Below are 16,271 nucleotides of genomic sequence, written 5' to 3' on the forward strand. Positions count from 1 at the left end.
AATTTTTATTATATAGAGAATATTCTTGTAAATCCATTTTTAGAAGTGACATGATTTTTTAATGTGTAACCACTTAATATCAGAAACACTGGAAATGTGAGGAAGAGTTATACCTGTTTATTTCTCAAGAGTTTTAGTCATAATGACCCACTCAGAAAATGAATTTTTTTAATTTGATAGAAGGAAAGCATTTCAGGCCAAAGTTTTTGTCCAGAGTCACCAAATTAAAAACAATATCCGTTATATTCTTCAAAAGAATACTGAACAATGTCTTTATGGAAAGACCTGATGCTAACTAGCATGAAAATGAAGTGTGTTCAGTAAAAATTATATATTTTTAATATATAAAGTTATATATCTAGTTTTAATATAAAAAACATATCTTTAAAAGGCCAAGTAAAATTTACATATGATAGTTTCATGCCCATTGGCCTGCATTTTTTTCTTTAAACATAAAAATGCTATGGGTGAGGTAAGACTAATCGTATTCTGAAACTTCAATCCTCCCTATCCTTTCACTTCCGTGGAATAGCTAAGATGAAAGTATTGATACAGTGATAAGTTCATAGTTTTTTAGAGATCTAGTAGAGTTCAGTAAGGTCAGATTTATTTTAAACCTTCACTTCGCTTTACCGAATTTTATTGGCTCCACAAGTACAGACGACCAACAAAGCAGAACATCAAGTTATCCTTGAAGGACAGGACAGCCTGAAAGTGTATTTTGTAATACCACAACTTTGTTTGATGGATGGGTGTGGACAAGTTGGGAAGACAGTCTTCCTATCATTTAATGATGGTCTTATCACAAGCCAGTAGTAAACTTGATCAGGTGTTAGAGATAATTTCCTCTGAAAACTTTCATATCATCTTGGGGGACTGAACAGAGAATGGGAGTAACTTGTGACAGGGGAGGAGGCATGAATCACAGCCCTGATCCTTCAGGAGAACATACGCAGCAGCCATGCCAAACTACTGCTAGCGTGGAGGCACAGTAAAGACTCTGGCCTCGTGGTGGTAGGTTCCATATTCTGTACAGCGAGGAGATATCGCTGGACTAACTCAAACTCTGAATTTTGGAAGTGCCCTGCAGCAGCAAGACATAATGGTAGGAATGAAAAGGCCTCAGTTCTCATCTACACCATGCCACTATTTTAGAGACCTTGGGCGAGTTACTTTCTTTTGCTTTCTTCTTTTCTGTGTGAGGGGGAGGGAGAGGGAGAGAGGAAATCTTAAGTAGGCTCCATCTCCAGCGTTAGCCCAATGGGGGGCTTGATCTCACAACCCTGAAATCATGACCCCAGTCAAAATCGAGAGTCAGATGCTTAACTGACCGAGACACCCAGTAACCAAGCAAGTTACTTCTGCAGTTTCTTCTGTAGACTGAGAAACTGGAATCACACTCATTCTTTGGTCATGGGTTGTAGAAGAATATTATGGATGATTGAAGACTACAGAAATGGCATATCTCTTTTCACTTTCCACCTAAAAATAGTTTGTAACACAGTGTAACATTCACTGTGTAGTCTTAAAAAATACCTTTTACTAAAATTTAATTTTTGATATCTACCCGTGCATTATTCAGTTAAGATTTTACACTGTAAAGAGATTTTTATTCTGATACATATGTCTACATAAATTTCAGAGCTTTCTGTCTCTGTCAATGAGTTTTATGAATTAGTTTTGTAGTCATCAGCCTGAGCTTGGGTCATACATGCCTTTCTCATGAAATTACATCCGTAGATATCAACTTCAAAAATTAGTAAATTTTTGCTGTTAGTCCTTTATTTTATTTTTTTTCTCTTTAAATTTTTTACTTAAATTATAGGTAGTAATACAGCACAACATTGGTTTCAGAAGCAGAATTCAGTGATTCATCACTTTCATACAACACCAGCTCTCATTCCATTAGCCATTTTTATTATAAGAAAATAGACTGTTTCAATTTTAAATTGAATTTTGCTTTTGTGCATTATTCAATGTGTGCATGTGTAAATTTCTATAATCATTTTATTCTTCATAGGCTTTGGTTTTCTTAAGCATAACTTACTCATTCACTGTTTAATTTTTTTAAACCAATATCTACTTGCAGGCACTGTTTTAAATGTTAGATATACACAGTAACAAGGTGGAAAACGGTTTCCACCCTCATGGGGTTAATAGTCTAGTAGCTGAGACACTAGTTACACAAAAATATGTAACACCCTAGCTTATTTTCTAAAATAAAAAATCCATTTTTATAGTAATATGTTTTCAATAGTTACCTAATGTGGATGTATCAATGAAAATATGAAATCACTGATTTAAGAGCATTACTATAAGCCTCACTGAGCTTTTAACATTTTTTTTTTATTTAAGTTTGGCCTAAAGAGCTCTCATTTCCTCCAGTTGTTTATCCTGAAAACATTCTCAGTATGATTCCAGTTTCTTTCTTTTTTTTTTATTAATACAACTTGAAAGAAGCTGACAAGTGAACAAGAAATATTCAAGCATGGTCTATTCTAACTGATTTGTTCAAGAGGATGATTCATTTAATTTCATAAAGGCTCAGTGGGCCAGAACAGTAGATGACCAGGTCAGCAGAGGGAATGTAGGGGAGAAGAGGTCTGTGAGAAGAATCTATGTAACAAGCAACAATATTTAGTTTTTTTAGAGCTGAAGTTCTGCTTGAGCAATTCTGATGTTACCAGTGACAGTCATTTAAAGAGCTGCTGATGCCTCAGGGAAAACATTTTTAAGGTGTCCTATCCAGAAACAATGCTCCTTATACTGTGTCATATATATTAAAACTCTGTCCCTTGCTTATATTACAATACTACATTGTGCCTGATTAAAACCTGTGCTACTAGTATATGGCTTCTCGAGACTGCCGATGAAATGTTGTTCTTGAAATATTTCCTCCTGCTCAAGCTGCCCTGAATATGGCTGAAATAAGAATCACCTGATAAATAAAGCTGGAGAATAGATGAGAATACCACTTAAAAACTTTAAAAATAAAATGAATTGTATATACAGTTGTGTGAAATGTTGGAATATGTAAAATAATGAGTGGGATACAAATATTCTCGATATCTTTATATTATTTCTTTTAGTATTTAACTTTGATTGATGACCTCAACATGCACATGAGGTCATATTCCTAACAGGTCATATGGTGTTTTTATATTATTATTTATTGTCCATCGGTGTCCCCGGGGTAGATGATATATATATCTTGTAGTAGATAGAGTAAAAAAAAAAAAAAAGATATATACTTTTGGAAATCATAATGGTGGTGGTCAAGCATGTACAGTTAGTCTACTTAGAGATTTACTTATCTGGATTACAGAATGCAGTGCCTTGCACAACTAAAAAACCTCAGCTTAACTGTTATCTTTAATTTTGCTTTTTCTTTTAAATGAAACGTTAAAATCAAAGCAATTGAAGTAAATGCTCTGTTGCAGGTAATAATTTGCAAGCATATAGTTTTATATTAAATGACTTATTTTTGAGAGTATATTCAATTCTCTGAAGTAAGTCAGAGATGCATACATATTTTAAACTTTTATATAGAGAACTAGGTGGTGCTGTTCTGTCATCTTTGTGTCTCAGTGACTTCTTAAAACACTTTCATTCAATAAGTGCATTAGGTAAGATACAGTATTCTAGTAGCATTACTTTTTATTAACCAGCTAAGTTTATAGTGATCTTACATGTTTGTTTTCAGCAGTATTTTCATACAGCAGAAAAAACTTTCTTCTAAGCAGTTAACTTTTATCATACTGTACAACTTCCCTTTTTTTAACATTTAAGATAATATGAAATCTTTATGTTACTATGTGCTTTAAAAGGCTCTGTACCTGGCTTTTTCATTTTCCAAAATTCTTACTATTATTGAGTCAGAATTTAAAGTGGTAAAATTTTGTACAATTTGAGTTGATGTCATATCAAAAAGTCATAAAATACAGAAGCTCAAGGAAAACATTTTAATTATTTGAAATGCTAAAAATTGGGATCCCTGGGTGGCGCAGCGGTTTGGCGCCTGCCTTTGGCCCAGGGCGCGATCCTGGAGACCCGGGATCGAATCCCACATCAGGCTCCCGGTGCATGGGGCCTGCTTCTCCTTCCGCCTGTGTCTCTGCCTCTCTCTCTCTCTCTGTGACTATCATAAATTAAAAAAAAAAAATTAAAAAAAAAAAAAAAGAAATGCTAAAAATTGAATTAAGCTTTAACACAAAAGAAATAAGATAGATTTCCTTGAAAAGAAATTGTTTGCTTAATACACTTCTCTGTAAGAAAACTGACATAGGTAGGCTGTCAGTTAGTGTTTTCATGTTTCAGGATATCATTAACGAAAATAATCGAATCAAATCAAAAACAATCGAGTTGAAACGAAAATAATTGAGTTGAAACAAAAATAATCCAATCGAAATGAAAATCGAATCAAAACGAAAATAATCGAATGGAATAAAAAGAATACAGTCAAAAGAAAAATAATCAAATCGAAATGAAAAAAATGGAATGGAATCGAATCGAATTGAAGAAAATCAAATCGCATCGAATCGATAAATATCGAATGGAATGGAATTGAATCGAAACGAAAATAATCGAATCAAAACGAAGATAACCGAATCGAATAAAAACATAATCGAAACGAAAATAAGCGAATCGAAACGAAAAAAATCGCATCAAAACGAAAATAATCGAATCGAAACCAAAATAATCAATCAAAATGAAAATAATCGAATCGAATCGAAAATAATCACATCAAAACGAAAATAAACGAATCGAATCAAAAAATTCGAATCGAAAAGAAACGAATTGAATCGAATCGAAAAAAATCAAATCGAATAGAAAATAATCGAATTGAAATGAAAAAAATCAAGTAGAAGCGAAAATAATCTAATCGAAACCAAAATAATTAAATGGAAATGAAAATAACCGAATCGAATCGAAAATAATCAAATCGAATCGAAAATAATCAAATCGAATCGGAAATAATGGAATCGAAACCAAAATAATCAAATCGATATGAAAATAATCGAATCGAAAATAATCAAATCGAAACCAAAATAATCGAATCGAAATGAAAAAAATCAAGTAGAAGCGAAAATAATTAAATCGAATCGAAAATAATCTAATCGAAATAAAAATAATCAAATCGAAACGAAAATAATCAAATAGAAACGAAAATAATTGAATCAAAAAGAAGCGAATTGAATTGAATCGAAAAAAATCAAATCGAATCGAAAATAATCAAATCGAAATGAGAAAAATCAAATCGAATCAAAAATAATTGAATCGAATCTAAAACAAATCTAACTGAAAATAATCAAATTGAATCGAAAATATTCGAATAGAAAAGAAACGAATTGAATCAAATCGAAAAAAATCAAATCGAATAGAAAATAATCAAATCGAAACGAAAATAATCAATTGAAATGAAAATAATCGAATCGAAACCAAAATATTCAAATCCACATGAAAATAATTGATCGAATCGAAAATAATCAAGTCGAATAGAAAATAATCGAATCGAAATGAAAATAATCAATCGAAACGAAAATCGAATCAAATTAAAAATAATCAAATCGAAACGAATATAATCTAATTGAATAGAAAATAATCAAATCGAAACGAAAATAACCGAATCGAAATTAAAATAATTGAATCGAAACGAAAATAAATAATCAAAACGACAATGATCGAATTGAAACGAAAAAAAATCAAATTGAAACACAAAAATAATCGAATCGAAAAGAAAAAAATCCAATCGAATAGCATCGAATCGAAAAAATCGATTCGAATTGAATCGAAAATATCGAATCGAAACGAAAATAAATGAATCAAAACAATAATGATTGAATCGAAACGAAAATAAATGAATCGAAACGAAAAAATCATGTAGAAGCGAAAAAATCAAATCAAAAATAATCAAATCGAAAATAATCAAATAGAAATGAAAATAATCGAATCGAGATGAGAAAAGTCAAATCGAAATGAAAATAATCGAATCGAAACGAAAATAATCGAATCGAAAAGAAAATAAACGGATCGAATCGAAAAAATTCGAATTGAAAAGAAACGAATTGAATCGACATGAAAATAATCGAATCGGATAGAAAATAATCGAATCGAAACGTAAAAATTCGAATCGAAAAGAAACGAATTAAATCGACATGAAAATAATCAAATCGAATAGAAAATAATCGAATCGAAACAAAAATAATGAATCGAAACGAGAAAAATCGAATTGAAAAGAAAATAATCGAATCGAATCGAAAAAATTCGAATACAAAAGAAACAAATTGAATCGACATGAAAATAATCGAATCGAATAGAAAATAATCGAATCAAAACGAAAATAATCAATCGATACAAAAATAATCGAATTGAAACCAAAATAATCAAATCCACATGAAAATAATCGAATCGAATCAAAAATAATCAAATCGAAACTAAAATAATCAAATCGAATCGAAAATAATCAAATTGAATAGGAAATAATCGAATCGAAATGAAAAAAATCAAGTAGAAGCGAAAATAATCGAGTTGAAACCAAAATAATTAAATCGACATGAAAATAATCGAATCGAAATAATAAAATAGAAACGAAAATAATCGAGTCGCAACCAAAATAATCGAATCGACATGAAAATAATCGAATCGAAACGAAAATAATCGGATGGAATAAAAAGAATAGAATCTAAACAAAAATAATCAAATCGAAATGAAAAAAAAGGAATCGAATCGAATCTAAGAAAATCAAATCTCATCGAATCAATAGAAACCGAATGGAATGGAATCGAATCGAATCGAAAAAAATCGAATCGAAATGAAAATAATCGAATCGAAATGAAGATAATCGAGTTGAATAAAAACATAATCGAAACGAAAATAATCGAATCGAAACAAAAAATCGCATCAAAACGAAAATAATCGAAACCAAAATAATCACACAACATGAAAATAATCGAATTGAATCGAAAATAATCACATCGAAACGAAAATAATCAGATAGAATCAAAAGTAATCAAATTGAAACCAAAATAATCGAATCAAATCAACAATAATCGAGTCGAATCGAAAATAATCGAATCGAAAATAATCGAATCGAATCGAAAATAATTGAATCGAAATGTAAATAATCAAATCGAAGTGAAAATAAACGAATCGATTTAAAAATTCGAATTGAAACGAAAATAATCGAATCGAATCAAAAACAATCGAGTTGAAACGAAAATAATTGAGTTGAAACAAAAATAATCCAATCGAAATGAAAATCGAATCAAAACGAAAATAATCGAATGGAATAAAAAGAATACAGTCAAAAGAAAAATAATCAAATCGAAATGAAAAAAAATGGAATGGAATCGAATCGAATTGAAGAAAATCAAATCGCATCGAATTGATAAATATCGAATGGAATGGAATTGAATCGAAACGAAAATAATCGAATCAAAACGAAGATAATCGAATCGAATAAAAACATAATCGAAACGAAAATAATCAATCGAAATGAAAATCAAATCGAAGCCAAAATAATCAAATCCACATGAAAAAAATCAAATCGAATCGAAAATAATCAAATCGAAACTAAAATCATATCGACATGAAAAAAATCAAATCGAATTGAAAATAATCAAATCGAAACTAAAATCAAATTGACATGAAAAAAATCAAATCGAATCAAAAATAATCAAATCGAAACAAAAATAATCAAATTGAATCAAAAATAATCAAATCGAATCGAAAATAATCAATCGAAACGAAAATAATAGAAACGAAACCAAAATAATCAAATCGACATGAAAATAATGGAATCGAATCGAAAGTAATCAAATAGTAACTAAAATAATCGAATAGAATAGAAAATGATGAAATCGAAACGAAAATAATCGAAATGAAAATCAAATCGAAAACAAAATAATCAAATCGACATGAAAAAAATCAAATCGAATAGAAAATAATCGAATCAAAACAAAAATAATGAATCAAAACGAGAAAAATCGAATCGAAAAGAAAATAATCGGATCGAATCGAAAAAATTCGAATTGAAAAGAAACGAATTGAATCGACATGAAAATAATCGAATCGAATAGAAAATAATCGAATTGAAACGAAAATAATCAAATAGAAATGAAAATAATCAAATCGAAAAGAAACAAATTGAATTGAATCGACAAAAATCAAATCGAATTGAAAATAATCAAATCGAAATGAGAAAAATCGAATCGAATCAAAAATAATTGAATCGAATCTAAAATAAACAAATCTAACTGAAAATAATCAAATCGAATCGAAAAAATTCGAATAGAAAAGAAACGAATTGAATCAACATGAAAATAATCGAATCGAATAGAAAATAATCAAATCGAAACGAAGATAATCAATCGATACAAAAATAATCGAATCGAAACCAAAATAATCAAATCCACATGAAAATAATCGAATCGAATCGAAAATAATCGAATCGAAACTAAAATAATCGAATCGAATCGAAAATAATCAAATTGAATAGGAAATAATCGAATCGAAATGAAAAAAATCAAGTAGAAGCGAAAATAATCGAGTTGAAACCAAAATAATTAAATCGACATGAAAATAATCGAATCGAAATAATAAAATAGAAACGAAAATAATCGAATCAAATCGATAATAACCGAATCGAAATGAAAATTATCGAGTCGCAACCAAAATAATCGAATCGACATGAAAATAATCGAATCGAAATGAAAATAATAGAATGGAATAAAAAGAATAGAATCTAAACAAAAATAATCAAATCGAAATGAAAAAAATGGAATCGAATCGAATCGAATCTAAGAAAATCAAATCACATCGAATCGATAGAAATCGAATGGAATGGAATCAAATCGAATCGAAAAAAATCGAATCGAAACGAAAATAATCGAATCGAAATGAAGATAATCGAATCGAATCGAAAATAATTGAATCGAAACGTAAATAATCAAATCGAAGTGAAAATAAACGAATCGATTTAAAAATTCGAATTGAAACGAAAATAATCGAATCGAATCAAAAACAATCGAGTTGAAACGAAAATAATTGAGTTGAAACAAAAATAATCCAATCGAAATGAAAATCGAATCAAAACGAAAATAATCGAATGGAATAAAAAGAATACAGTCAAAAGAAAAATAATCAAATCGAAATGAAAAAAAATGGAATGGAATCGAATCGAATTGAAGAAAATCAAATCGCATTGAATTGATAAATATCGAATGGAATGGAATTGAATCGAAACGAAAATAATCGAATCAAAACGAAGATAATCGAATCGAATAAAAACATAATCGAAACGAAAATAATCAATCGAAATGAAAATCAAATCGAAGCCAAAATAATCAAATCCACATGAAAAAAATCAAATCGAATCGAAAATAATCAAATCGAAACTAAAATCATATCGACATGAAAAAAATCAAATCGAATTGAAAATAATCAAATCGAAACTAAAATCAAATTGACATGAAAAAAATCAAATCGAATCAAAAATAATCAAATCGAAACAAAAATAATCAAATTGAATCAAAAATAATCAAATCGAATCGAAAATAATCAATCGAAACGAAAATAATAGAAACGAAACCAAAATAATCAAATCGACATGAAAATAATGGAATCGAATCGAAAGTAATCAAATAGTAACTAAAATAATCGAATAAAATAGAAAATGATGAAATCGAAACGAAAATAATCAATCGAAATGAAAATCAAATCGAAAACAAAATAATCAAATCGACATGAAAAAAATCAAATCGAATAGAAAATAATCGAATCAAAACAAAAATAATGAATCAAAACGAGAAAAATCGAATCGAAAAGAAAATAATCGGATCGAATCGAAAAAATTCGAATTGAAAAGAAACGAATTGAATCGACATGAAAATAATCGAATCGAATAGAAAATAATCGAATTGAAACGAAAATAATCAAATAGAAATGAAAATAATCGAATCGAAAAGAAACAAATTGAATTGAATCGACAAAAATCAAATCGAATTGAAAATAATCAAATCGAAATGAGAAAAATCGAATCGAATCAAAAATAATTGAATCGAATCTAAAATAAACAAATCTAACTGAAAATAATCAAATCGAATCGAAAAAATTCGAATAGAAAAGAAACGAATTGAATCGACATGAAAATAATCGAATCGAATAGAAAATAATCAAATCGAAACGAAGATAATCAATCGATACAAAAATAATCGAATCGAAACCAAAATAATCAAATCCACATGAAAATAATCGAATCGAATCGAAAATAATCGAATCGAAACTAAAATAATCGAATCGAATCGAAAATAATCAAATTGAATAGGAAATAATCGAATCGAAATGAAAAAAATCAAGTAGAAGCGAAAATAATCGAGTTGAAACCAAAATAATTAAATCGACATGAAAATAATCGAATCGAAATAATAAAATAGAAACGAAAATAATCGAATCAAATCGATAATAACCGAATCGAAATGAAAATTATCGAGTCGCAACCAAAATAATCGAATCGACATGAAAATAATCGAATCGAAATGAAAATAATCGAATGGAATAAAAAGAATAGAATCTAAACAAAAATAATCAAATCGAAATGAAAAAAATGGAATCGAATCGAATCGAATCTAAGAAAATCAAATCACATCGAATCGATAGAAATCGAATGGAATGGAATCAAATCGAATCGAAAAAAATCGAATCGAAACGAAAATAATCGAATCGAAATGAAGATAATCGAATCGAATCGAAAATAATTGAATCGAAACGTAAATAATCAAATCGAAGTGAAAATAAACGAATCGATTTAAAAATTCGAATTGAAACGAAAATAATCGAATCGAATCAAAAACAATCGAGTTGAAACGAAAATAATTGAGTTGAAACAAAAATAATCCAATCGAAATGAAAATCGAATCAAAACGAAAATAATCGAATGGAATAAAAAGAATACAGTCAAAAGAAAAATAATCAAATCGAAATGAAAAAAATGGAATGGAATCGAATCGAATTGAAGAAAATCAAATCGCATCGAATCGATAAATATCGAATGGAATGGAATTGAATCGAAACGAAAATAATCGAATCAAAACGAAGATAACCGAATCGAATAAAAACATAATCGAAACGAAAATAAGCGAATCGAAACGAAAAAAATCGCATCAAAACGAAAATAATCGAATCGAAACCAAAATAATCAATCAAAATGAAAATAATCGAATCGAATCGAAAATAATCACATCAAAACGAAAATAAACGAATCGAATCAAAAAATTCGAATCGAAAAGAAACGAATTGAATCGAATCGAAAAAAATCAAATCGAATAGAAAATAATCGAATTGAAATGAAAAAAATCAAGTAGAAGCGAAAATAATCTAATCGAAACCAAAATAATTAAATGGAAATGAAAATAACCGAATCGAATCGAAAATAATCAAATCGAATCGAAAATAATCAAATCGAATCGGAAATAATGGAATCGAAACCAAAATAATCAAATCGATATGAAAATAATCGAATCGAAAATAATCAAATCGAAACCAAAATAATCGAATCGAAATGAAAAAAATCAAGTAGAAGCGAAAATAATTAAATCGAATCGAAAATAATCTAATCGAAATAAAAATAATCAAATCGAAACGAAAATAATCAAATAGAAACGAAAATAATTGAATCAAAAAGAAGCGAATTGAATTGAATCGAAAAAAATCAAATCGAATCGAAAATAATCAAATCGAAATGAGAAAAATCAAATCGAATCAAAAATAATTGAATCGAATCTAAAACAAATCTAACTGAAAATAATCAAATTGAATCGAAAAAATTCGAATAGAAAAGAAACGAATTGAATCGAATCAAAAAAATCAAATCGAATAGAAAATAATCAAATCGAAACGAAAATAATCAATTGAAATGAAAATAATCGAATCGAAACCAAAATATTCAAATCCACATGAAAATAATTGATCGAATCGAAAATAATCAAGTCGAATAGAAAATAATCGAATCGAAATGAAAATAATCAATCGAAACGAAAATCGAATCAAATTAAAAATAATCAAATCGAAACGAATATAATCTAATTGAATAGAAAATAATCAAATCGAAACGAAAATAACCGAATCGAAATTAAAATAATTGAATCGAAATGAAAATAAATAATCAAAACGACAATGATCGAATTGAAACGAAAAAAAATCAAATTGAAACACAAAAATAATCGAATCGAAAAGAAAAAAATCCAATCGAATAGCATCGAATCGAAAAAATCGATTCGAATTGAATCGAAAATATCGAATCGAAACGAAAATAAATGAATCAAAACAATAATGATTGAATCGAAACGAAAATAAATGAATCGAAACGAAAAAATCATGTAGAAGCGAAAAAATCAAATCAAAAATAATCAAATCGAAAATAATCAAATAGAAATGAAAATAATCGAATCGAGATGAGAAAAGTCAAATCGAAATGAAAATAATCGAATCAAAACGAAAATAATCGAATCGAAAAGAAAATAAACGGATCGAATCGAAAAAATTCGAATTGAAAAGAAACGAATTGAATCGACATGAAAATAATCGAATCGGATAGAAAATAATCGAATCGAAACGTAAAAATTCGAATCGAAAAGAAACGAATTAAATCGACATGAAAATAATCAAATCGAATAGAAAATAATCGAATCGAAACAAAAATAATGAATCGAAACGAGAAAAATCGAATTGAAAAGAAAATAATCGAATCGAATCGAAAAAATTCGAATACAAAAGAAACAAATTGAATCGACATGAAAATAATCGAATCGAATAGAAAATAATCGAATCAAAACGAAAATAATCAATCGATACAAAAATAATCGAATTGAAACCAAAATAATCAAATCCACATGAAAATAATCGAATCGAATCAAAAATAATCAAATCGAAACTAAAATAATCAAATCGAATCGAAAATAATCAAATTGAATAGGAAATAATCGAATCGAAATGAAAAAAATCAAGTAGAAGCGAAAATAATCGAGTTGAAACCAAAATAATTAAATCGACATGAAAATAATCGAATCGAAATAATAAAATAGAAACGAAAATAATCGAGTCGCAACCAAAATAATCGAATCGACATGAAAATAATCGAATCGAAACGAAAATAATCGGATGGAATAAAAAGAATAGAATCTAAACAAAAATAATCAAATCGAAATAAAAAAAAGGAATCGAATCGAATCTAAGAAAATCAAATCTCATCGAATCAATAGAAACCGAATGGAATGGAATCGAATCGAATCGAAAAAAATCGAATCGAAATGAAAATAATCGAATCGAAATGAAGATAATCGAGTTGAATAAAAACATAATCGAAACGAAAATAATCGAATCGAAACAAAAAATCGCATCAAAACGAAAATAATCGAAACCAAAATAATCACACAACATGAAAATAATCGAATTGAATCGAAAATAATCACATCGAAACGAAAATAATCAGATAGAATCAAAAGTAATCAAATTGAAACCAAAATAATCGAATCAAATCAACAATAATCGAGTCGAATCGAAAATAATCGAATCGAAATGAAAATAATCGAATCGAATCGAAAATAATTGAATCGAAATGTAAATAATCAAATCGAAGTGAAAATAAACGAATCGATTTAAAAATTCGAATTGAAACGAAAATAATCGAATCGAATCAAAAACAATCGAGTTGAAACGAAAATAATTGAGTTGAAACAAAAATAATCCAATCGAAATGAAAATCGAATCAAAACGAAAATAATCGAATGGAATAAAAAGAATACAGTCAAAAGAAAAATAATCAAATCGAAATGAAAAAAAATGGAATGGAATCGAATCGAATTGAAGAAAATCAAATCGCATCGAATTGATAAATATCGAATGGAATGGAATTGAATCGAAACGAAAATAATCGAATCAAAACGAAGATAATCGAATCGAATAAAAACATAATCGAAACGAAAATAATCAATCGAAATGAAAATCAAATCGAAGCCAAAATAATCAAATCCACATGAAAAAAATCAAATCGAATCGAAAATAATCAAATCGAAACTAAAATCATATCGACATGAAAAAAATCAAATCGAATTGAAAATAATCAAATCGAAACTAAAATCAAATTGACATGAAAAAAATCAAATCGAATCAAAAATAATCAAATCGAAACAAAAATAATCAAATTGAATCAAAAATAATCAAATCGAATCGAAAATAATCAATCGAAACGAAAATAATAGAAACGAAACCAAAATAATCAAATCGACATGAAAATAATGGAATCGAATCGAAAGTAATCAAATAGTAACTAAAATAATCGAATAGAATAGAAAATGATGAAATCGAAACGAAAATAATCGAAATGAAAATCAAATCGAAAACAAAATAATCAAATCGACATGAAAAAAATCAAATCGAATAGAAAATAATCGAATCAAAACAAAAATAATGAATCAAAACGAGAAAAATCGAATCGAAAAGAAAATAATCGGATCGAATCGAAAAAATTCGAATTGAAAAGAAACGAATTGAATCGACATGAAAATAATCGAATCGAATAGAAAATAATCGAATTGAAACGAAAATAATCAAATAGAAATGAAAATAATCAAATCGAAAAGAAACAAATTGAATTGAATCGACAAAAATCAAATCGAATTGAAAATAATCAAATCGAAATGAGAAAAATCGAATCGAATCAAAAATAATTGAATCGAATCTAAAATAAACAAATCTAACTGAAAATAATCAAATCGAATCGAAAAAATTCGAATAGAAAAGAAACGAATTGAATCGACATGAAAATAATCGAATCGAATAGAAAATAATCAAATCGAAACGAAGATAATCAATCGATACAAAAATAATCGAATCGAAACCAAAATAATCAAATCCACATGAAAATAATCGAATCGAATCGAAAATAATCGAATCGAAACTAAAATAATCGAATCGAATCGAAAATAATCAAATTGAATAGGAAATAATCGAATCGAAATGAAAAAAATCAAGTAGAAGCGAAAATAATCGAGTTGAAACCAAAATAATTAAATCGACATGAAAATAATCGAATCGAAATAATAAAATAGAAACGAAAATAATCGAATCAAATCGATAATAACCGAATCGAAATGAAAATTATCGAGTCGCAACCAAAATAATCGAATCGACATGAAAATAATCGAATCGAAATGAAAATAATAGAATGGAATAAAAAGAATAGAATCTAAACAAAAATAATCAAATCGAAATGAAAAAAATGGAATCGAATCGAATCGAATCTAAGAAAATCAAATCACATCGAATCGATAGAAATCGAATGGAATGGAATCAAATCGAATCGAAAAAAATCGAATCGAAACGAAAATAATCGAATCGAAATGAAGATAATCGAATCGAATCGAAAATAATTGAATCGAAACGTAAATAATCAAATCGAAGTGAAAATAAACGAATCGATTTAAAAATTCGAATTGAAACGAAAATAATCGAATCGAATCAAAAACAATCGAGTTGAAACGAAAATAATTGAGTTGAAACAAAAATAATCCAATCGAAATGAAAATCGAATCAAAACGAAAATAATCGAATGGAATAAAAAGAATACAGTCAAAAGAAAAATAATCAAATCGAAATGAAAAAAAATGGAATGGAATCGAATCGAATTGAAGAAAATCAAATCGCATTGAATTGATAAATATCGAATGGAATGGAATTGAATCGAAACGAAAATAATCGAATCAAAACGAAGATAATCGAATCGAATAAAAACATAATCGAAACGAAAATAATCAATCGAAATGAAAATCAAATCGAAGCCAAAATAATCAAATCCACATGAAAAAAATCAAATCGAATCGAAAATAATCAAATCGAAACTAAAATCATATCGACATGAAAAAAATCAAATCGAATTGAAAATAATCAAATCGAAACTAAAATCAAATTGACATGAAAAAAATCAAATCGAATCAAAAATAATCAAATCGAAACAAAAATAATCAAATTGAATCAAAAATAATCAAATCGAATCGAAAATAATCAATCGAAACGAAAATAATAGAAACGAAACCAAAATAATCAAATCGACATGAAAATAATGGAATCGAATCGAAAGTAATCAAATAGTAACTAAAATAATCGAATAAAATAGAAAATGATGAAATCGAAACGAAAATAATCAATCGAAATGAAAATCAAATCGAAAACAAAATAATCAAATCGACATGAAAAAAATCAAATCGAATAGAAAATAA

The sequence above is a fragment of the Vulpes vulpes genome, unplaced genomic scaffold, assembly GCF_048418805.1.
Source record: "Vulpes vulpes isolate BD-2025 unplaced genomic scaffold, VulVul3 Bu000000665, whole genome shotgun sequence".
NCBI lineage: Eukaryota > Metazoa > Chordata > Mammalia > Carnivora > Canidae > Vulpes > Vulpes vulpes.